The 21,945-nt window shown below is 45.6% G+C and overlaps 1 non-coding gene and 1 pseudogene across 1 annotated transcript; both read right to left on the reverse strand.

The window, feature by feature from the left end:
• Nucleotides 1-1,261: 1,261 nt before the first annotated feature.
• Nucleotides 1,262-8,857, reverse strand: LOC129149615 (ras-related protein Rab-11A-like; annotated as a pseudogene).
• MIR9366 (microRNA mir-9366) lies at nt 8,438-8,517 on the reverse strand. Its single transcript, NR_129279.2, has one exon. It is a non-coding gene; the product is annotated as a microRNA mir-9366 (primary transcript).
• Nucleotides 8,858-21,945: the final 13,088 nt, after the last annotated feature.

A 21,945-nucleotide genomic window follows, 5' to 3' on the forward strand; every position in this document is an offset into this window, starting at 1 on the left:
CAAAGTCACCCAATTTCCTAATCATGTTCTCAGTTCCCTCTAGGCCAGTGATGGTGAACCTATGACAGGCGTGTCAGCACTGACACGCGTAGCCATTTCTGATGACACGCGGCCCCATGCCGAGGATGAAACATTTGCTGCTCCTGAGGATGAAACATTTGCGGCTAGAGTCTTGGAGTTAGTTTTTTCCTCAAAGTGACACACTACCCGAGTTATGCTCAGTTTTTTGGCGAAGTTTGACACACCAAGCTCAAAAGGTTGCCCATCACTGCTCTAGACATTTCTTTGTGATCAGTAAATCAGAAAAAAAAAAAAAAAAAGAAAAAAAAAAGGCTTGGCCAGAGGGGAAATTTATAGGTCAAATCGATGTGAGAGGGAAGGAAAAGCATCAAGATTATGCCAATGAGCACAGTTTCCATACAGGAGCAAGCCTAGTACACGTACGAGAAACTGTAGGCTGCCTACAACTCATTGGACTAGAGAGCAAAACAAAGAGAAGACCCAGGCAGCTCAGTGGCGGGTTTGGCTCCCTCGGATGGCAAGAGCGAAGGGGACCAACATGTGGACAAAAGGTAAGCTGCAGCTGCTGGCAGGTGCTCCATGCGGTGACCCCACGGGGGCCCGCCGCAAGCTGCAGCACTGGAAGGAAAAGCATGTAGGTGAATGAAGCACATGGTCCTCAAAGCACCTTGGTGAAGGGAGATCTGAGTGCCGCAGAAATGAAGGGTTATTGTGAGGGGGGAATTGTGAGTATAACAGGGTGATGTAACATTAGGAGTGGACAGAGCCTGCAGATTGGCGGACCTCCCACTCCTGCTTTTAATCAGATCAGGAGCGTAAATGATACATCCAGAGCTTCAAGCACATTGTCTCATTGTCATCACTGCTGAAACAAAACAAGCGTCAAAAGAGGGACATGCTCCCCTCCTGGTGCCCTGGGAAGAGGTCCGGGGAGGGACCATCCCGGCAGCTTCCTGCTTAGTTAGGGTGGGGCCTGCTCAGAGTAGGAGTAGTACTGAGCAGATGCCGTAACCTTTCTATTATTAGTCAACAAACGCAGGTAAGTTCACTTTGTTGGTTTACATTGTTAGTAAAGCGTCCTATCAACTATGGCAATTAAAGGAATTAATGTTTGTGAAGACCTTAGAACAGCGCTGGGCATTATTAGCTATTGTTTTCATAATAATTGTTATCATTATTGAAGCTATGGGGTTTCTGCTACTGAATTCTGATAGCCTGTATGAAGAAACACTTCTCAGGGTTACTTGAAGGCTATCAGGGCAGTGCGAATCAGTTCAGCTTGCTTGCCTGATGGGTTTAACAGGCATGGAGGAGGAAAGGTGGACCAAGAATGTCAAACTCACATAACAAGGCATGCGGCCCACTGGCCGTGAGTTTGACATGCTTGGTGGCCACTGGTGCACACTATTCCTTTAAAATAAAGCTTTATTGTTGAGCTGTCCCCCCTTTTCTCTCTCCTTGCCCCCCTCTACCTGGCTCCTGCCCCACACCATTATTGTCTGTGTCCATGGGCAATGCATAGATGCATATAAGTTCTCTGGCCTAACGCCTGACATTGGCACCTTCTCTAAATGAAACGCTCTCCAGCCTCCTATCTCCCTTTAGCCACATCCACAATATGCGTGCATGCCCTCGAAGATGTGTGCAAGCTGCACACCTGTCGGTGAAGCAGGAACCTACTGGTTTGCAATGTGGAGTAACACTAATGGGTGGTGGTGGGGGAGGCGGGCATATGATTCCACTGGGATTTAGAGACTTGATTGATAAGCCTTCACTCCAGGCTGCATCCTGGACCTGGAGGGAGGAAAGGCCAAGGCCCTGCTGGGGACACAGAGCACACTGCCCATGCTCACCTCCTCAGGCACACCCACTGGTCTCCTAGGTGGGGCCTGTAGGTGTTCACAATGTCCAGGGATAACTCTCCAACACTGGACTACTGCCAAGTGCCATGTCAGCCAGGATTTCCAAGAGTGAGATCCTTTCAGTTAGGTTGCCTGCCCCTGAGCCACGTAGCTTTTAAGAACTGACCTGCTCACTCTCTCGCTCACTGCTCACTGCCAGTATCCTCACACCTTTGCCATTTGCCCCAATCTGCTTAGAGACTCTTAGCCTGCCTCTAGGCTTCCTGCCTCTGTTTGATGGTTCTTTCTCCTGCTTATAGAATCACCTCCACACTCAGATGAACCCGAGACAGGCCACCCTTCATTGTCTTAGCTCCCTCTCCTGACTGCCATGCACAGCCTGGGAAAAGGTCGCCCACTGTTTCAGAAAATGCCCATCCCGGGCTGTCCTCCATGGGCCACCCTGAAACCAGCTTGCACAGACCCTCTGAGGGGTTCTGGGAGTCAAGGCCCGAGGCCTGGGTCTTGGCTAGCCCTCTTTAATGCCAATGGTATCAATCTGTTTTCTATTGGAAGCAGAGTACCTGATGTGTGTCAAACAGGCTGCTGTTGGAAAGGGCAGGCTCTCTCCTGGGACCCTGGGCAAATGCCAGCGTGTCCTTTGGATCAATTCAACCTTTGATGAAAGTTGTAAGCAGAATAGTCAGGCCATGATCACTGTTAAAAACATTCCTTTCTCTTCCCTCAGCAGGGCCACCCCATTTTCCAGAATGGTGTTGATATACTGCTCTGAAATAAACATTCAACCACCTTGACCAACTTCTTTGGTGGGGGAAAACCAATATCACATGTCTTTGCATGAACTAACCATATAAGTCCTTTATGAAAAATGTGGAGTGAATTCCTGGGCTGGGGTGTTCATGCTAATGAACCATGAGGGTGTGGGCTTTTCTCATCCTTTCCTAGCAGGATAGGTTGACCCATATGAACATTTTGGGAAGCCCTTGTGAGCCAGTGATAGAAATAGTGTACAGACAGAGGAGAGCCAAAAGGGAGAAGGGGCTGCAGCATTTCATGTTGCATCAGGATAAAGGAGCAAAGTGTTCTTCTTTTTATTTTATTTTACTTTACTAGAGGCCCGGTGCACGAAATTCGTGCACGGAGGGGGGTTGTCCCTCAGCCCAGCCTGTACCCTCTCCAATCTGGGACCCCTCAAGGGATGTCCGACTGCCCGTTTAGGCCCGATCCCAGGGATCGGGCCTAAACGGGCAGTCAGACATCCCTCTCACAATCCAGGACTGCTGGCTCCCAACTGCTTGCCTGCCTGCCTTCCTGATTGCCCCTAACCGCTTCTGCCTGCCAGCCTGATCACCCCATAACCACTCTGCTGCCAGCCTGTTTGCCCCCAACTTCCCTCCTCTGCCGGCCTGGTCACCCCTAACTGCCCTCTCCTGCAGGGTTGATCACCTCCAACTGCCCTCCCTTGCAGGCTTGGTCCCTCTCAACTGCCCTCCCTTGCAGGCCAGGTGCCTCCCAACTGCCCTCTCCTGCTGGCCATCTTGTGGTGGCCATCCTGTGTCCACATGGGGGCAGGACAGCTGGTTTCCCCTGAAGGGTGTCCCTGATCAGGGTGGGGTACCCTTGGGGCGTGGGTCGGCCTGAGTGAGGGGCCTGTGGTGGTTTGCAGGTGGGCCACGCCCCCTGGCAACGCAAGCGGAGGCCCTGGTATCTGGAATTTATTTTCCTTCTACAATTGAAACTTTGTAGCCTGGAGCAGAGCCAAGCCTGGGGCTCCCTCTGAGGCCCGCAGGCATTTGTATTGGGGTTATAATTGAAACTTTGTTGCCTTAAGCGGGTGGGCCTGGCCAGGGTGTGTGGAAAGCTTTGCTTCCCCTGTTGCCGGTGACAACCCTGGCCTGCTCTCTCAAGCTCCATTCTGCCGCCATTTGTTTGAATTTGTTTACCTTCTATAATTGAAACTTTGTAGCTTGAGTGGAGGCTTAGGCCTGCAACGGCTGGCAGAAAGATTGGCTTCCTCTGTTACCTAGGAAACCTTGCTCTCTGTGGCTGTAGCCATCTTGGTTTGGGTTAATTTGCATACTCGCGCTGATTGGATGGTGGGCGTGGCTTGTGGGCGTGGCTTGTGGGTGTGTCAGAGGTATGGTCAATTTGCATATTTGTCTATTATTATATAGGATTATTATTTACTAGAGGCCCAGTGCATGAAAATTCATGCACTGGAGGTGGGGGTCCCTCAGCCTGGCCTACCACCTCTCACAGTCAGGGAGCCCTCAGGGGCAGGAGGCAACCGTGTAATCAGGGGAAGGGGATGCCCCATCACACCTCTGCTGCTGCCACTGCCAGCAGCAGAAGCCTCGGCTGGCCCTGGTTACCTGAGCCTCCGGCAGCCCTGGGTGGCTGGGCAGCCACCATCTGAGGCTTGCCTGCACCTCGGGCTGGCCCTGGGTGGCTGGGGAGCTGAGGGGACTGGGGGACTCTGGAGGCAGGTGCGTGCCTGCTGCCCCAGTGGGGCTGAGGGGACTGGGCACCACCATTTTGTGACTGTGGGTGCTGCCATCTTTGAGGGTGTGGCAGTCAATTAGCATATTCCCTCCTTATTGGCTGTGGGCCCACCATCTTTACGACGGCGCGAGGGTCAATTAGCATATTCCCTCTTTATTAGATAGGATTTTATGTTGAATTTATTCCCAGGCCATACGCTTTTGTTTCCTCAGTTTCTTCTGGGATACCTTTTTCTTCTGTGCAACCTCCTCTTCTGGTTTAGGAACCACCTGCTCTTTCTCAGGAAGGATCCTCTCAGTGTGGCAGGGAGAGCTCACGTGGGTTAATCTGCCCACGAGCTGTAAGTTCTGTGCCGCATCTTGGGAGCTTTGTTCACCTGGAGGAGCTCAATGACCAGAGACTCTACTCTTAAGTTCAGCATCACTCTCTGCATTGTTAAGCACGTGCAGCAAAAACTCAGCACTTTTTTGGGACACTGACCCTGGGCCCGACCCCCCTGTTTGGCCTGGGCACGCCTACCACCCCCACCAATGTAACGACGGAATGGCACACATTGCTGCTGTAAGGTGACATCCTTCAGATACCTGGTGGCTTTTTAGATATGCATACCCCTGATGGCCTGGGCAGTTTCACGGGTGTTCTTAAAGTGAACATGAAGATTTGAACCTCTTGATTTGCATGATTTTGTGGGGTTTTCTGGGTCAAGTGAATAGGGAACCATTTTCAGAGGTTCTGGCTGCTTTCAGGAAGAGAGTGCAAAGTCTTGTTGTTGTTTCCCAAACAGGTACTTTGTAAAGTATACCTAAATTAGGAACCAGCCTTCTAAAAATATAGATAACTTGATGTTATCAGACCTGTTATTTTTTATTTTAAAACATCTTAATTTTACTGGGGGCATTAAATTTATTTTTTGATGTTTTTATCTAATATATTTTTCATTTTCTCTATACCCTTTCACATCTTCTCCTAATCTATCATGCTATATCATAACTCTGAGCCTTTGCTTATGTGGTTTCCACAACGTGGAACACCACCTTCTCTGCAGTGTCCCTCCACTCTCAGTAACCAAATTTCTACTCATTCTTCAAGACAACTCATTGGTCACTTCCTCCAGGGAGCCCTCCCTGTCTTGACCTCCTCCTGAATCCCACCACCCTAACCTAAGGCTCATCCCCACTGACCTCATACACCCCATGCACATATTTTTCTCCCTACCCATATTTCAATTAAAATTTCAGTTATGTCTTTCTTCCCTTTTAGACAGTAAGCTTTTGGGGAATAATGACTGCATTTCAGTCACGGTTGCATTCCTAGCAGTGATCAGAAACCGTGACACATAAGAAGCTTAAATTGGCATTGTTGACACCATACACTGATCTCTTTACTCTGCCTCCTTTAGATACCTTCCTTTCTTGAGAAGAAACTGCATGTCCTTGGGCATACCTGCCATGACCTTTTCTTATCTTTAGTGTGGCTAATGTGTAGGGCTGCTCAACAAATTTAGTTTCGCAACCTATATATCCTATTGTCTATATCCGGAGTTTGTTTTTTTTTAACTTTTTGTTCTCAGAAGCCCTTTGTAATCTTAGAAATCATTTCGGACAACAAAGAGCCTTTGTTTATGTGGATTACATCTATTGATAGTTACTAAATTATAAATTAAAACTATGAAATAAAAAAAATATTCAGACACTTAAAATAACAATAATAAGCCCATTACATGATAATACAAATATTTTTGAAACAAAAAAATCTTAGTGAGAGTGGCATTATTTGATACCAGGGTTTCCCATCCTTGGCACTACTGAAATCTTGGATCAGGTAATTCTTTGTTGTGGGCTGTCCTGTGCGCTGCAGGGTGTTTGCAGCATCTCTGAGTTCTACCCACAAGATGCTGGGAGCACTCCCTCCTTCCAGTTATGACAACCAAAACGTTCCCTAACATCGCCTTGGGGTGGATGAGGACAACATCACCCTGACTGAGAACCACTGTTCTATATTTCTACAAATCTTTTTAATGTCTTAATAGAAGACAGCTCAATTTTTATTTCTGCTTTCACATTCAGTCTGTTGCAATATGGTGTTTCGGTTGAAGTATATGATGAATTGCAGTTTTACACAGATATGTAGTTAGAAAAGGGACAAATATTTTAATAGCTTTAAAAAATAATGGTGCATAGTCTTCTGTGATACTACAGCAAAACAACAAAATGTTGTTTCTTAAAGTTAGTTGTTATGTGGAATCCGAAACCACATAACAACTAACTTTTTTAATGAACTTTTCCTATTCTGTGACATTTAAATACATTAATTTATCTTAAACTTTGAATGGATCTTTTACCCATGTGAGATTTTTATAACATTATACATTTATTTGGAAAATGTTCATGCAGGTCTTTTCAATGTTGACACATTTCATTATGCAACGTAAAAGAAATTATATTTGTTACTATTGATCTTATTAGAAAAAAAAATTAAGTGTTGGGAAACTATCAATGTCACAAAGGTAGATGCAAATTTTCCAAAGTTCAAATTTCCTCTTGAAGCTCAAATTTTGTCCTTGGCCAAAAAGTACTATTAATTGTTTTTGTTGAAGTGACTGGCTCACTCATTTTTGAAAAGATATCTGCCAGATACCAATGTTTCCATAGTCATAGGCTATAAATTGTTCTTTCAAGTAAAAAGTATGTTCCATGTAGACAGTGGCTGGTGCAATCTGCGACTCACACCACCACACACGTGCTTGCCAAGACCACCACCTTATTTTGATATGCATTTTCCTTTTTGTCACAGAGAACATTTTTTGAGCAGTCTTTTTTAAAATATATATTTTATTGATTCTTTACAGAGAGGAAGAGAGAAGGATAGAGAGTTAGAAACATCAATGAAAGAGAAACATTGATCAGCCGCCTCCTGCACACCCCCTACTGGGGATGTGTCTGCAGCCAAGGTACATGCCCTTGACTGGAATCGAGCCCGGGACCCTTCAGTCCGCAGGCCGACGCTCTATCCACTGAGCCAAACCGGTCAGGGGTTGAGCAGTCTTTGTGTTTATTAATTCTTGTCCAGAAAAAAATGCCCTCTCAAATAAACTTTGATGCTTAATAAATTATGGAACTACACAACCCTACTAAGTCATTTTAGAAAGTGATTCCAGAACAATGGAAAATTTTCAAGCTCTCAAAATCCTGCTCTTTATAGGGCAATTCTTAGATTTGTGGAAATAGATACTGCACTGAGAAAAGACTGTGAATTACAAGGGGCTCTGTGGCAAAATGATCAACAAGTGTGAGCTTCAAGTGATCCAGTTCTCATGTCTTACAGTGACAGGTTTGCATGATGAAAAGGAAACAATAATTGAGGAATCCAAACATTCAGTTTATCAAACTAAGGCTGGTGAAGCTACAGCCTGAAAAAAGCTGCAGTCATGCAGGACAAGTGGATGATTTTATAAAGCTAAAATCTAAAGACTTAAAACATGGAAAATTCGTAAAGTATGAGGAAGTAATAAAACACAAAAGTACCCAGCCGGCTTGGCTCAGTGGTGAATGTCAACATATGAACCAGGAGGTCTCAGTTTGATTCCCAGTCAGCGCACATGCCCAGGTTGCGGGCTTAATCCCCAGTGTGGGGCGTACAGGAGGCAGCCGATCAATGATTCTCTCTCATCATTGATGTCTCTATCTCCCTCTTCCTCTCCCTCTCCCTTCCTCTCTGAAATCAATAAAAATATATTTTAAAAAACAAAACACAAAAGTGGCCACAAGAATTAGAAATATATTTAAACCTCGGACCTGGGAAATGGACTGTAACAGCCCTCTATGCGAGAAGAGAAACGCCTTATATGTCCGACAGCACTGCACCTTTGCCTTATTTTTTCGTGGTCGGTGGAACACGAATAGGAGCCACATTGTTGCTTGGAGACATGTCACTCTCACATGTGTCTGACATTTGCTTCTAGGAAACAATGTGGTATATCCCTGTCAGAACTGTCTGAAAAGCCGCTACTACACTTGTAGAGTCTAGAGCTGATACCTCAATGAATGACAAACCATTCTTTTCTGCAAAAGCTCTTGCTTCACCTGTAGGAACTGCCCTCAAATGACGCAAATCACTCTATTGCCCACAAGTATGATAGCAACGTCACTATCAGCATGATCTCTCAGTTCTTTCAGCCGTCATTTTACCACTTCATTTGTGAGGCGTTTAGCAATGTCATAAACCAATAAGACACCTATAGCTCCGCGATAGTATGCTGATGTTATAGCCCAGGAGCGCTCTTGCCCTGCTGTGTCCCACATCTGTGCCTTTATTGTTTTCCCATCAACCTGGGTGCTTCTTGTTGCAAACTACACTCTAATGGCACTCTTGCTTTCGAGATTAAACTCATTTCGAGTAAACAGAGACAGGAGATTACTAGTTCCAACACAGGACTCTCTGATAAGGACAACTTTGAAGAGGCAGTCAGTCATACTTGTCTTATTCGTGGCCAAGGAGTGAAGGGGAGCAGCAGTGGTATTGATGGGACCAGGGGGTGCCACTGTAGGGGTACCCCAGTGCCGAACTTCAACTCACAGTGAGTATTTTAAATCTTGGGAGTTGAGATTTAATAAAATTACTGTTTACTGCTTCACCGAGGACATTCCTAAGTGAAAGTGGCTTCTTTTCCCTTCTGTAAGCTCGCAGGCACAGCAAGCCGCTCACCCTCAGTGACAAAGGCAAATAACATCTTAGTTTTATTATGAAAATAGTTTTGCTCTTATTGACCCCAGCAGGGCTTTGGGGCCCCAGGGATGACCAGACAACATTGCTGGTCAACACCAGTGTTGTTTTATTTTCTTCACATAAACTGTGGCAAGCGTTGGTCCTGAGAGAACAGGAGCTGTTTATGTGATGCGCTCATGAATTGCCAAGGAAATCGTCATGGATTCAAGGTTTCTGGTTGGAAGGGCCCTTGGAGATGGCCTAACCTGGCCCCTTCAGAGTACAGATGAGCGCGTGTAGTCCCAGAGAGGGGAAGGAACCTGCCCAGAGTCTCACAGGCAGTAGTGGCAGAGCCAGATCAAGAACCCAGGTATTTTGATTCCCAGTCCAGTGCTCTTTCTACCACACCCCACTGTTCTCAAGTGTCTGACACAGGTCCACCTGCAAAAAGATCCTTGGTGTACTTGGGGTGAACAAGGGTTTACTGCTGTTGGCATATTTATTGTTGGTTTATAAGTTTGTGTTTGCCCAGCCAACATCCAGGAGGCTGCCTATTTTCTCAAGTTCCGCGGCTTACAATGACTTTAATTGTGCTTAGTTACGCCTTTGTGCTCTAAAAGTTAGACCTCCAATAGGATTGGTTAATTAAGAGAACCATGTGGATTTTCCCACTCAGTTAGGCCACACTTTATACACAGCCCTCTATGGGAGAAGAGAAACTCAGGATTACTTAAGAAATCCACGTTTTCACCCGCACCTTGGCTCACTTCAAAGAAACCTCTGGCTGGAGCATTTTCCATGGGAACTGCCTTAGCTGGTTGCCTTGATGTTGCTGATTTCCTTAATTGTCCCTGGCTCTATTGTGCCTCAGGGCATTTCAGAAGACGCCTGTGGCTATTTTTCTCTGTCTGGCAGTTGGGGAGTAGAGAAGATAGATGTGGCCTCTCCACATACATAAGCTGCAGAACACCAAGTCAAAATTATTAATGACAGCTAAGATGGAAACATCTTTCCAGTGACCTGCCATGTTTTTAAAGGAGAAAATGCCAGGCCTGCTTGGCTTTTGGACAGCTGAGTTGAGAATATGGGGAGCCTTGCTGTTGGTTGCATTCAAACACCATGAAGTGAGAACATACTGGCAATAAGCAAGAACAAAGGAAATTTTAGAGGAATCTGAAATGGAGCTTGAAAATTATTCCTAGCCATGCTTTTCTTGCATTTTCCCCACTGGCTTGATCCAAGAGCTAATATCCTGAGTGGTTTCTTCCGAAGCTGTCCTGGCTTGGGGTTTCCCCTGTCCAGGACCAGAGGCTGGGCCAGGTGGCCTCTTCTGGTGGCTCCCAGGACTCTGATACTTCTACCAGCCCACATGAGGACTGTCACATGAAGGGCCGCTCCATGGCCTGGAAGCAGCTTGTTTCTCAAACACTCCTACTACAGTCTCCCCTCCCACAGTGTCCCGGATGTCCCAGGCTGAGAACTTAATGTTGGGGATTGTGAAGGGCAGAGGAGTTAAAGCCACAGCCCTGGTCACTTTGGCAAAGTGCTGGCTTCCCTAGAGAATGCTGTAGAAATACCTAAAGATCTGAGAAGCAAGCATTTCTGGAGGAAAGAGTGGGTGGGGGTTGGGGGCGGGTGTTAATCAGAGGATTGCTCAGCAAGCCCCATATATCAATAAGCAGAACAGCAGTTTAGTTGGTATTTTGAAGAAAAAAACAAACAAACAAAAAACACATACCCGTCTGTTCAGAGTTTAGAGCTTCATGGGGAGAGAAGTAAAAACTGGATGGGACCATATTTTAATGACCAAAGATCATGTCCAGGATTTCTCTTCCTGAGTTGCTTGCTTAGCTTCCACTGGGTGGCGGGCCTGGTGCCAGGTCCTGAAGGGTGGCAGTTTGCACATGCCGGCTGAGTATTAGAATCAGCAGGTGAGAGGACTTGTTGGAAATACAGACTCCTGGGCCAGCCCTTGCAAAGCTTGAGTAGTTTAGAGGCCACTGCTGCTGAGGCCATGAAGAGGGAGGACATGGTTTCTGACCTCAAAGACCTTTCCTTCTACTGGGAAATTCCAGAGGCTGCACTCTACATGCCAATGTGACCTTGAAGTAGGGTTGGGCGGTGATGTGTCTGGGTTAAGAACTGGGGAGCACAAAATCAAGGGACATCAGTAGAAGATGAACTCCCTTCTCTGAGCTCACCCTCCCACAGTCAGGACTGGTCCACGAGCTGAGACCTGAGCTTCAGGGGCTGCTGGGGCTCAGCCACTCTGTTCGTTCCATGCACACAGCTCATATCAAGTCCCCTACAATTTGGGTCCTGCTATGGCCAGCTGCCCTTGTACTGTTGTTTACATAAATCCATTTCTCAGGCCCAATACCCAAGTCTGGGCTCTCACACCTGCCCCACTCCATCCATGAAATGTGATCCCAGCCACAAGAGGAGCATTGTCTTGAGTGCTCGACGTGTGTTGGCTCATGTGTTTCTCAGAAAATATACGATAGGCTCTTCCAGGTATCAAGAAGCAGTGACAGATTCAGGCCAGCTCAGGTGAAGGGGCTTAGTGTAAGGATGGATATACAAGGAGGCAACTATCTAGCTCTTAGCTTCACAGAGTACTGGACCATCATGGGAGCCCAAAAGGGCCCCAGGTGCCGAACACCAACTCTAACCATGAGCTTGGTCTCTGCTTCTAGCACTTGCCATCTCTTTCATCTCGTTCGGCTTAATGCCTCTCCAGTGAGTCTTGCGGTTTCTTTGCTCTCCCGTCAGTATCTCTAAATTTCTTTTAATTCCTTAAGGAGAAGGGCGCTATTGGGCTCTCAGGGCTGGATCCCCAGCAAGGCCACCTCATGAGGTGCTATTTGGTCTCAAGGTGGCCACTATTGGCTCAGGCACTAATTCCAGGCACAGACATCTGTAGCCAGGATGGCGGTGTCACAGGGTACAAAGCATGGTGACCAGTGTGTAAGGAATGATCTGTGGCTGCTTTCTTCAGAGGGAACAGAGGTTTTAAGAAAAGAATTCCAGAGGCACAGTGAGAGAGCTGGGACCTAGAGCCAAGGCCACACCGTGGTCAATTGCCAGTGTGCAGACTCTGTCTGAATCTCTTCCTAATAGTGTCCACCAAATCTGGAGATGAAGCCCCACACACCTCTCTGTTTGTGTGTGGAAAAGCCCTGGGTTACTAGAGTCCCCACACATGCCCACCAAAGGCTCTTAATAGACTCCAAAAAGTAGGAGCTGGAAAGGATGGTCAGAGTCCTCACATGCAGTCCCTACCCCATGCCTCACTGCCTCCAGCTGAGGGTGGTCAGTGCTTGTTGGGCCCACATGCCTGCATCAAGCCCTCTCCACCAACTTAGGCTCCTGATTCAGCGTTGGGTTAATTAATTGAGGCTTCTCCCACTTGTCTTTTAAGGCCTTGATGGGGATGGTGGGAGGCAGCAGGCACCAGAGAGAGGCACGGCTGCCACTGCACGCTCCCTTCAAAGTCAGAATTACTCATTTCAGAGGGGAATATTTAAAGTTTGACGGGAAATGAATCACTGATCTTAATGAAAGCCCACATTGTGTGGAAGCACTTTAGAGCAGGAGAGGTGGGGGTTTGAAGGGAGCTGGAAAGGAAGAGAACTCTACCACAGAGGAAGTCATTCATGGCTTAGCATTTGAAGAAAGGGGAGGAGCGTGTTTGACCTTTCTCAAGTGGGAAACTAAGTTTCAAGGGAATGAATGGCTCCCAGTCCTTCACCAGAACATTAGGATTAACCACCTCATCCTTTGTGGCTGGCAGGGTGGAAATGGAGGATGGAGGTGGCAGAAGGTGCCTCCGAGCCTGGGGGTAGGGACATAACGTAGAACACAAGGACTCCCAGATATGACAGAGGGAGTGGGTGAGCTGGTTGAGAGGAGGGGTACTACCCTTCTGCTTCTGTCCTCCCCATCCTTCCCTTTGCCCTTGCCACCCTGAACAAAAATTGCCATTCACATAGCGGTGAGGAGGCTTTCATACACGCCTGGTGAGGGCTGTTTGGTTGGACCTTTGGTGCTGCAATTCCAACCGTGTCCGAGCCATCAACCCAATTTACAGAGAGGAGGTCATGACGTCACCTGCTCTCTGGGCTTTGTACGTACTAAGGGCATATCTGGCCAATGGCCTTAACCTACAGCACCCCCCCTTTTTTTCTGGTAGTGGAGGGGCCAGGGAGGGATGGTGGAGCCGAGCCTGCTAAACTAAATTTGGCTAGGTCCTCCTGACCCCCTTAATCACCCTCCGACAAACAGCCAGATAAGAAGAAGGGCAGCCTGAACGAATCTCCCTTTGGCAGATATGAGAACCAGAATCTCCAAGGGGTTGGGGTCCGGTTTGTGCCCTGCCTCCCACTCCACCGGCACACAGGAGATGTGACAGGGCTGCAGAATATAGTGAAAAGACTACAAACCTTGGACCATAAAGTTTTAAATTCAGTCGTCTCTTGCTAGCTATATGATGTAAGGGAAGTTCACAACTTCTCTGAGCCTGTTCCCTCATCTGTAAAATGAGGATAATAAGTTTCACCTCACAGAGAATGTGTGAGGATGAAGCAAGGAAAGGTACATGATCTGTGTAGCCTAGCCCCTGGCTGTGAACTAGGTGCTCAGGAAATGTTGCTTTCCTCTGTCCTTTGAACTACATTTCCCAATGACCACGTCAAAGTGTGCGAGGGCTGCCCTGCCGCTACCACCCTCTCGTGGAGACTGTGGTTATCTCATCTATGAGGCCAGGGGAGAGGAGCTGGAAACCTCCCCTTGACTGCCCTGCCTCTAGCTTCACCATCATCTCTGACCCAAGCTACAATTTCTGCTGGGATGATTAATTACTGTCTAACTCAGGGGACAGAGCCATTACATGAAGGGTTCTTGACATTTTTCTGCATCATGGGCCTCTCTGAGAATCTAATGAGAGCTATGGATCCCCATCCCAAGAAAAAAATAATTAACAGCCACACATCCATCCATGATAATGCTATAGAACTTCAGGGGAATCCCAGAATCTCTGGAGCCACCTGAAAAACTTCTCTACCAGAGGGAAAACCATGACATGCAAGCATAAATTCAACATCATGAATGATTCATTGTGTAACCCAATTGTTCCCCCATTCACAGGTTGTTTCTTTGTTTTGTTTTTTTCTCATGAAATGGCCAGGATGATCTTCTGAAACTATCCAAAGGGGTGGGAATAAAAACTCAAGAAATGTGAGTGGTGGAGAAGGTGACCCCTCCAGGGAAGGGTTATAGGGTTGAGATGGCTTGGCCTAGAGGAGAGATAGCAGTGAACGTCAGATGTAAAAGGCTGAAACACTAATAGTGGCCACAATCTCTTCCCTTCCTTGTTGAGTAAGTGTTGAGTGAGGAGGGAATAAATATATATAAAAGAATATTATCAGACAGAAAGAATTGAAACCCTTTACCAGGTTAAGTAGGTGAACAACAGAACAGAAGCTGTGGGCTCTCTTAAAGGCTTTAAGAAGTAGAACAGACTTGTATTTTCTTGATGTGGCTCAGCTCCCAGAGGTGTAAAGTGAGGGAACTGGCCTTTCTGACCACAACTGCCATGGAAACACTAAGGTCAGAGAAATAGAGTCCAGATGGGATTGTGCCACCACCAGTTTTAGAGAACAAAGGAGTCTTCTCTAAGCTTTTATTTTACAGAGGAGGTTTCTCATGAACACGAGATGCTATTTGGTCTCGGCTCTACCAGTATTTGAGTGCACTCTGCAAAGGCAGGCTGGGGCCCCGCCACGGTCCTGGAGCTGTGGGAGAGCAAGGACAGGCCTACCTGGCTCTGATAGAACCCCTGGCCTCGTCCCCCAGGGCATGCCAGACTCAGCCTAAAGCTCTGAATTTTCATCTCCTGTTCTGGGAGAATGTCTTGATTTTACTAAGCACACACCCTTTGACTCTTTATGGCCACCTTGACCTTGAGTTTATCTTTGTTGCATCAAAAATTGTTCTAAAAATAATTTCAAAATAGCACATAGTAGAATTGGAGAATATGGAACACTGTTATAGGAAAGATTAACACAGAAAACAAATACAGAAAAGAAGAAAGTAACCATCACCTGCAATTCTACTACCTAGATTTAAGCACTGTTACTCTTTGGTTAGATCATTCCAGTGGCCTTTTTCTCCCCCTCCATATTCAGCAGCATTTTATTTTATTTATTTATTTTCTTTATTGATTAAGATATTACATATGTGTCCTTATCCCCCCATGGCTCCCCCCGCCCCTGCTCATGCCCTCACCCCCCTTAGTGTCTGTGTCCATTAGTTATGCTTATATGCATGCGTACAAGTCCTTTGGTTGATCTCTCCCCCTTTCCCCCACCTTCCCCTGCCTTCCCTCTGAGGTTTGATGGTCTGATCGATGCTTCTCTGTCTCTGGATCTGTGTTTGTTCATCAGTTTATGTTGTTCATTATATCCACAAATGAGCAACGGACCTAAATAGACATTTTTCGAAAGAGGACATACAGAAGGCCAAGGGACATATAAAAACATGCTCAAAGTCACTAATCATCCAAGGGATGCAAATCAAAATGACAATGAGGTACCATCTCACGCCTGTCAGAATGGCTATCATCAACAAATCAACAAACGACAAGTGCTGGCGAGGGTGTGGAGAAAAAGGAACCCTCGTGCACTGCTGGTGGGAATGCAGACTGGTGCAGCCATTGTGGAGAACAGTATGGAATTTCCTCATAAAACTAAAAATGGAATTCCCGTTTGACCCAGTGACCCCACTTCTAGGAATACAGCCCAAGAAACTAGAAACACCAATCAGCAGCATTTTAATAACATATTCTTCAACTTACTGGGGCTTGGGCCTCTGTGCCTCACTTTTCTTGTTTAAAAAATATAGTGATCTGCTAATAAAATTATCCAACTGCTTTCATGTGGTTATCTCATCTATTTAGCCAGGAGAAAGGTATGTCTCTCCAATATAGGCAGGGAGGATAAGAAAGCTGGGGTAATGGGTACAAAGTCACATAGCAACCAATGGAACCCCAAGGCTCCTAACTCTTAACTAAAGTAGGTGTTAAAGAAAAGTTTCACTGAGATGAGATCAGACACATGTGCCAGCCTGCTAGGGCCATGAACGACAGGTACCTCCATGATCTGTCCAGACCGTGCCTGTGTGACAAAAAAATCGGAACAGTAACCAATCCCGAGAGAGAGTTTGTAAGTTGCTTTTCAAGCCAATCAGGTGTTTGTACAAAACTTCCTCTGGTCCATACCACCTCTGTCCCATTCCCCTTCAGTTCAGACAATCTTCCTGCCTTTTCTAATGAAATCAGATTCTCCCCTTTTAGGCAAATAATAAACTCAGGGTCTGCTTTAGATCTCTTTGCTGGTCTTTATGGACTTTCCCTTGCTGTGGGTCTCACTCTACTTATGCCTGTAGTCAGTAGATACTCCCATTTCAGGTTGTAACCTAAACCCCTCGTTATGTGTGGCCATCATAGGAGGTTTTCCCAAGCCTCCGGCAGAAAGTCAAGGCCTGGTTTATTTGCCAACTTGCTCAGAGGGTCTCTACTCTAACATGATTGGCCTCATTTGGTTGGTACTTATCCACTTGCTTTTCTAGTTGGGAATTTTTCTTTTCTTAAATTGTGTGTGCATAGTATGAATGGGCATAATAATTTATTTTTATTAAGGTGGCCTGAGAGCTGATGGCAGGAGCAACTGTTCCTACTTTCATATTTCAGTCAGATAACTTTATTCCCTAAACTGTGCTGGGGCTCGTTATTTTGGAAGTCAGAGCCTGGTTTGACTAGCAATATAAGAACTTCTGGGTAGAGTTACCAAACATTCACAATTTGGAGTAAACAGCTCTGGACTTGGGATCTCAGCTGTTCTTCATGGCTTCCTCTTTGAAGGAATAGATGAGCCCCATGCCCTATCCTGCCTCTCCTCCTTTCCCCATGGCGGGGTAAAGCTTTTTTCTCCCCATTAGGCATGGTTTCAAGCCAACATCGAAGGAGCTCCAATTTCCTGGACCTGGTGTTGTGGGGTAGGGCGGGGGCATAGGGGCTACTGCATGGGCATCCCAGCCTGACACAGGCTGTGTGCCTTTCACAGCACTCATTACATATCAAATCAGGTGTGCTCTCCTGAAAGCCTTATTTGACTGCAAATGTAGTCATTGTGTTTTCTCTTGCATAATTAGAATCAGGGCCTCAAACCCTACCTGCAAATGTATGCAAACAATATGCAAAAGTTTGTGACAAAAATTGGTAAAGACCTTTCGTAGGTGAAGTACAGCCATGATCTGACGGTGGACTGGGCTGGGGATGCAGATGAAAGGCCACGCTGAGGAGAGGAGGGAGGGACTTGGTTGGTGTCTGTGACAGAGAGAGAAGACCTCAGGGTCTCCCTTCTCCTGTCCCTCCACCTTGGGAGTGGCCAGGGGAGGGGTGGAGAGTTAGGGGCTCCATTTCTCTTTCTCACTACAAGGCATCTTCAGAGCTGGGGTAGGGTGTAATCTATTGGCCTCCCCTCAGGCTGTTCTAGATGCCACATTTGTTGAGAAAGAATTTGAAGGGGCCAAGCCCTCTGACCTCCCAGTGCCATTACATTCACATCAAACTATACCACTTTATAGTTAACGTCAAATTAACACATTTTTATTGTCCCTCTGGGAGGGTAAGCTTTGTGTATTTTACTTTTCTATGATCCTCTCTGACTATCAAAGAACCATTTAAAGCCTAAGGCTTAAAATTTGAAGGTGCTTTAGTGAGCGTCCAGTGCAACTCCTTTGTTTTGCACACAACGGGACTAAGACTCTAGTGAGGAAAGTGGCTTATCCCACCTCACAGGCCTAGCTAGACTCAGTGTGCCATGCAGCTCTCCAGGTGGCATTACCACTTCCCAGCATGCTATCGGTGATCTAGGTGCCATTTGAGACGTCCTGGAAACAAAAAATACTTGCTTTCTTTTAAAGGGCCAGGAGTTACTTTATGAATACACACACATCTCTGTCGTTCTCAGGAATCTACATGGCTTACGGACATCCCCAGCCTCTAATGGTGCTTTACAAAAGACCAAGCAGTTGGTGGGACTGCAGTGGCTGCTCTCAGGCATGTCAATAACTTATTGGCTGTCTAAAACTACCTAGGTTTTTCTGATCACTCTAGCCTTTATTTTCAGGCAATGATTCAATTAGGAGTTATGGTGAGGAAGAGAAAGAAGAAAATAACAGAATGGAGTGCAGGAGTAACAATAATAATAATAAAACAATTATTGAGCACTACCTATATTCCTGACATTATGCTTGGTGCTTTAGCCAGTATTATCCTTATTTTACAAATTGAGGAAATTGAGGTTTAGAGAGGTTAAGTAATTTACCCAAAGTCTCATATATAGTAAGAGAACCCCGGACTCAGATTTGAGGCTTCCTAATTTCAGAGCCCAAGCTTGTCACCACCATGTTCATGGAGCAATGGTGTAGGGGGAATCCAGCTTTCCAGGAGCCTTCTAAACGGCCACAGCAAAGAATGATTCTTTGATTCTTTTATCTCCTGCTTTGCTCTTTGGATGACTGGCCTGGCTGGGATTTTTGCACCACAGTGGAAGTGGGGGCAGGAAAGGGAGGAGGGAAATCCCCTGCATTAGACTTCTTTAGGACTTTCTTCCTTCTGCCCACTTTTTCCTGGGGCTGACAGACTGGCATTTTTTCCAGCATGTGTGGCCTTGAGGATGCTGGGCCTCTCAACTTTTATGCTAGAAAAGGCTTTTTTTTTTTTTTTTGGCTCAGATAAAATGTCATTTAGCTGTTTGCTTATCCAGCCAACAAGCATTTAGAAAACACCTTCTCTGTCAGTTCTTGAGCCAATAAGCTAGCAAGGTCTCTGACCCAACAAACCTAGCTAAGATTCAGAGATACATAAGCTAATTACAACAAAGCTTTCTGTAGATTGGCTGGGGCAACTTTTATAACCCATTATCTTTCCCACTTCAAAGTGATTGCTTTGCCAGCAAGGACCTCTGCAATGAAGAAATGGGGAAAAGGTGAAAAGTTGGACTGTTTAGCACTTGGGCTAAAGTTTTTGGGAAGGAAATGGAAGCCAAAGACTAACAAAAGGTTTTGGCATTATTTGCAAATATCCCTTCTCTCTGCTATTTCATTTCCTTGGGCACAAACTAGGCTCATGATATAAGGGCCATTTAAGAATCCATCCATCCCAGCGTCCTCAGCTCAGCCTCAGAACTAACTGCCAATTGCCACTTGCCTGCCCCAACGGAATTAACGGAAGCTTCCAACAGCCCTGCCCTGACCTCATTGGGCAGAACCTCTTTTCTCTGAAATCACCTCCTTCCTGTCTTGGAGCAGGAAGTCCTGTTATGTGCAGTCTGAGTTTCAGACAAAGAGAGTTGAGGCCTTTCATTTATTCTCATCAGGAGTCCCACTGTGTGCTACGATATGAATGCCTATGTAGAGCTGCTGGCAGGGTCAGAGAGAAGCCAAGAAGAGGGTATGCAAAGAAATTAAAATCCTTGGGGAGGGTCAACAGTCCCTGACTGTAACCAACATCAAAAAGTACTGTTACTTTTTGGATGAACTGGTAGAAGCCAGTTAAGTCACAGGAATGTATTTGTTAGGCCTGGCTAGTGCAAATGGAAAAGACATGGAAAGCATGAGTCACTGCACAAGTTTAGGGATCAGTATATATTGGAGGGTGGTGAGTGAAAGAGTGAAGTTAACAAAACAAAGGGCCTAGGATTCAGGATTTGGTTATGGTAAAATCAGAGACATCTGGGAGGATAGAGACAAACCCAAATCATAACTGGCCTTGAAAATGAGACTTCATGACTGAAACAATGTTACCCTGAGAATTTCTAGTTTCTGGCTTCAGATATAAGGTTATGGTTGATGGGTGCACGTGTGTGTACCTATCTGCCGTGGACTATTGGAAGATTTCCTCTGGACTGAAGATTGTATTAGCTAGGTTAGAATATCAAGGAAGGTTATAGCTGCTTGTCTCCATATTGTCAGGAAGTTGGACTTTCATAAAACTCCAACGGGGGTTTACTGCAGCATAGAGGAAAAGGCATTGGATTGATTTAAATTTTAATCTTGGCCAAGTTGAGTGCTCTAGGAGAAGACATTTGGAGGAACCTATTTTGCAGGATGCTGTTAATGATTAAGAGGGAGAACAATCAGGAAAAATATGCAAATTGTAAAGAGTTATCTTTACCTTCCAGTGGTGATGGTGATGGATGATCTTACACTCGCGGGATGCTGGTGCACATTCTTGTCTAGAGCAATTGTATGCACAGATAATCCTTCCAGCTTTAGGATTCTCATAATCAGGCTAAAGGGTTCCACTCTTACTTGGTGTTTAACATAAATAGACCCACCACCTATTATTGCTTTATCACAGAATATATGGGGCTGAGGCAGCCTCCATTAGCAACACTCAAGACCTTTGTTACAGTGAGTGGCATGCATAAGGGCAAGGGGATCTTCAACAACTTTTGCGCGCAATAGTAACAACCTTTGAGAGCAACCTTTGAGGGCAAGTTATTTTTGTTCAGGAACACCAAGCAAACATTAGTGGTGAAAGGAATGCAAACCACATCTTGCCTATTTAAAGCAATAAAGGAAGGGAACAAAATTATACAGGCAAAGAGGTTCTTTTGTTTCCCCAGCCATGAACCCTGGTTAAAAAGTACACACAAACCATTAAGATAGTCAATAGCATTTCCTCAACTTTGTAATGTGTTTCTTATTTAGTGTACTTCTTTAAGGAAAACAATCCTAAAAATAAAGCAGTGTCACACTTTCTTCAACTTGCCATCTCAGTTGATATGTTTATATTTATATTATGTTTATATTCTGTTGAAAAAAAATCTCAAGAGGTTCTCTGTTTTCTCTTTAGTGGTAGTCAATTCTACCCAGAAATGGAGGGGGCGAATAAATGTAATTTTTCCAAGCAAGTTCTAATTAATTTATTCAATATGTTATAAGACCTGTCATGCACTGGGCTCTCTGAGAGTTGGGGATAAGAAAATAGAGAGCTTGCCCCTAAGGGAAAAAAAACACATATACCCCAGTATGTGTATTTGGGTTGAAAGTGATTTGTGAAGAGAGAGGTAACATGTTTGGGGTCAGGAAGAGAAGTGGCTATTTCTCCTGTGTCTGATCAGCTGGAGGTGCCTGAGCACCTGAAGAGAAGAGAGAGTGCACCTGAGCACTAGAGGTAGATTTAAACCAGGTCACTGGTAGCCTTGGATAAAAAGCTAAGGATTTGTGACTTTATTTTGAAGGCATAGGGAAAAATCAAAGTTTTTGAGCAGGGGAATAGCATGATTATCTGACTATAAATAGACTCTGAAATCTGGAACTTCAGTTTTGAGACTGAACTTAAAAGATAATTGCATGGGTGAATTTAAGGATGATTTGAGCCTGTTCAAAAGAAATAGTAATCTTGGCTTGCCCTCCTGCTAATGTCGTATTTGCTGCTCTCTCATCTCTATTTAGTGTGGAGAACTATGCGCACAGGCAAGTTGAATTGTTTCATAATTCACCTCTGTGGCTGAGATAGCCTTATACACTTGAAAAAATCTTGAGGAAGCTTCTAATAAAATACCAAGAGAGAAATTTCACGTGACTGAAAGGGAGAGGCTGACCACCCAGTCTGCAGATGTTTTTTCCTAAAAGGAAGGGCCCCAAAACAGAACACAGTAACATGCTAACAACCAGGAGGGATGACTACAACTGCCTCTGGAGAGAGAAGGAGGCTGCAATGCACCGAGCGCTGGTGATCTCAGTTCAAGTCTGGATGTTGCCACTAATTTGCTGTGTGATCTTGAAC

The sequence above is a fragment of the Eptesicus fuscus genome, chromosome 7, assembly GCF_027574615.1.
Source record: "Eptesicus fuscus isolate TK198812 chromosome 7, DD_ASM_mEF_20220401, whole genome shotgun sequence".
In the NCBI taxonomy this organism is placed as follows: Eukaryota; Metazoa; Chordata; class Mammalia; order Chiroptera; family Vespertilionidae; genus Eptesicus; species Eptesicus fuscus.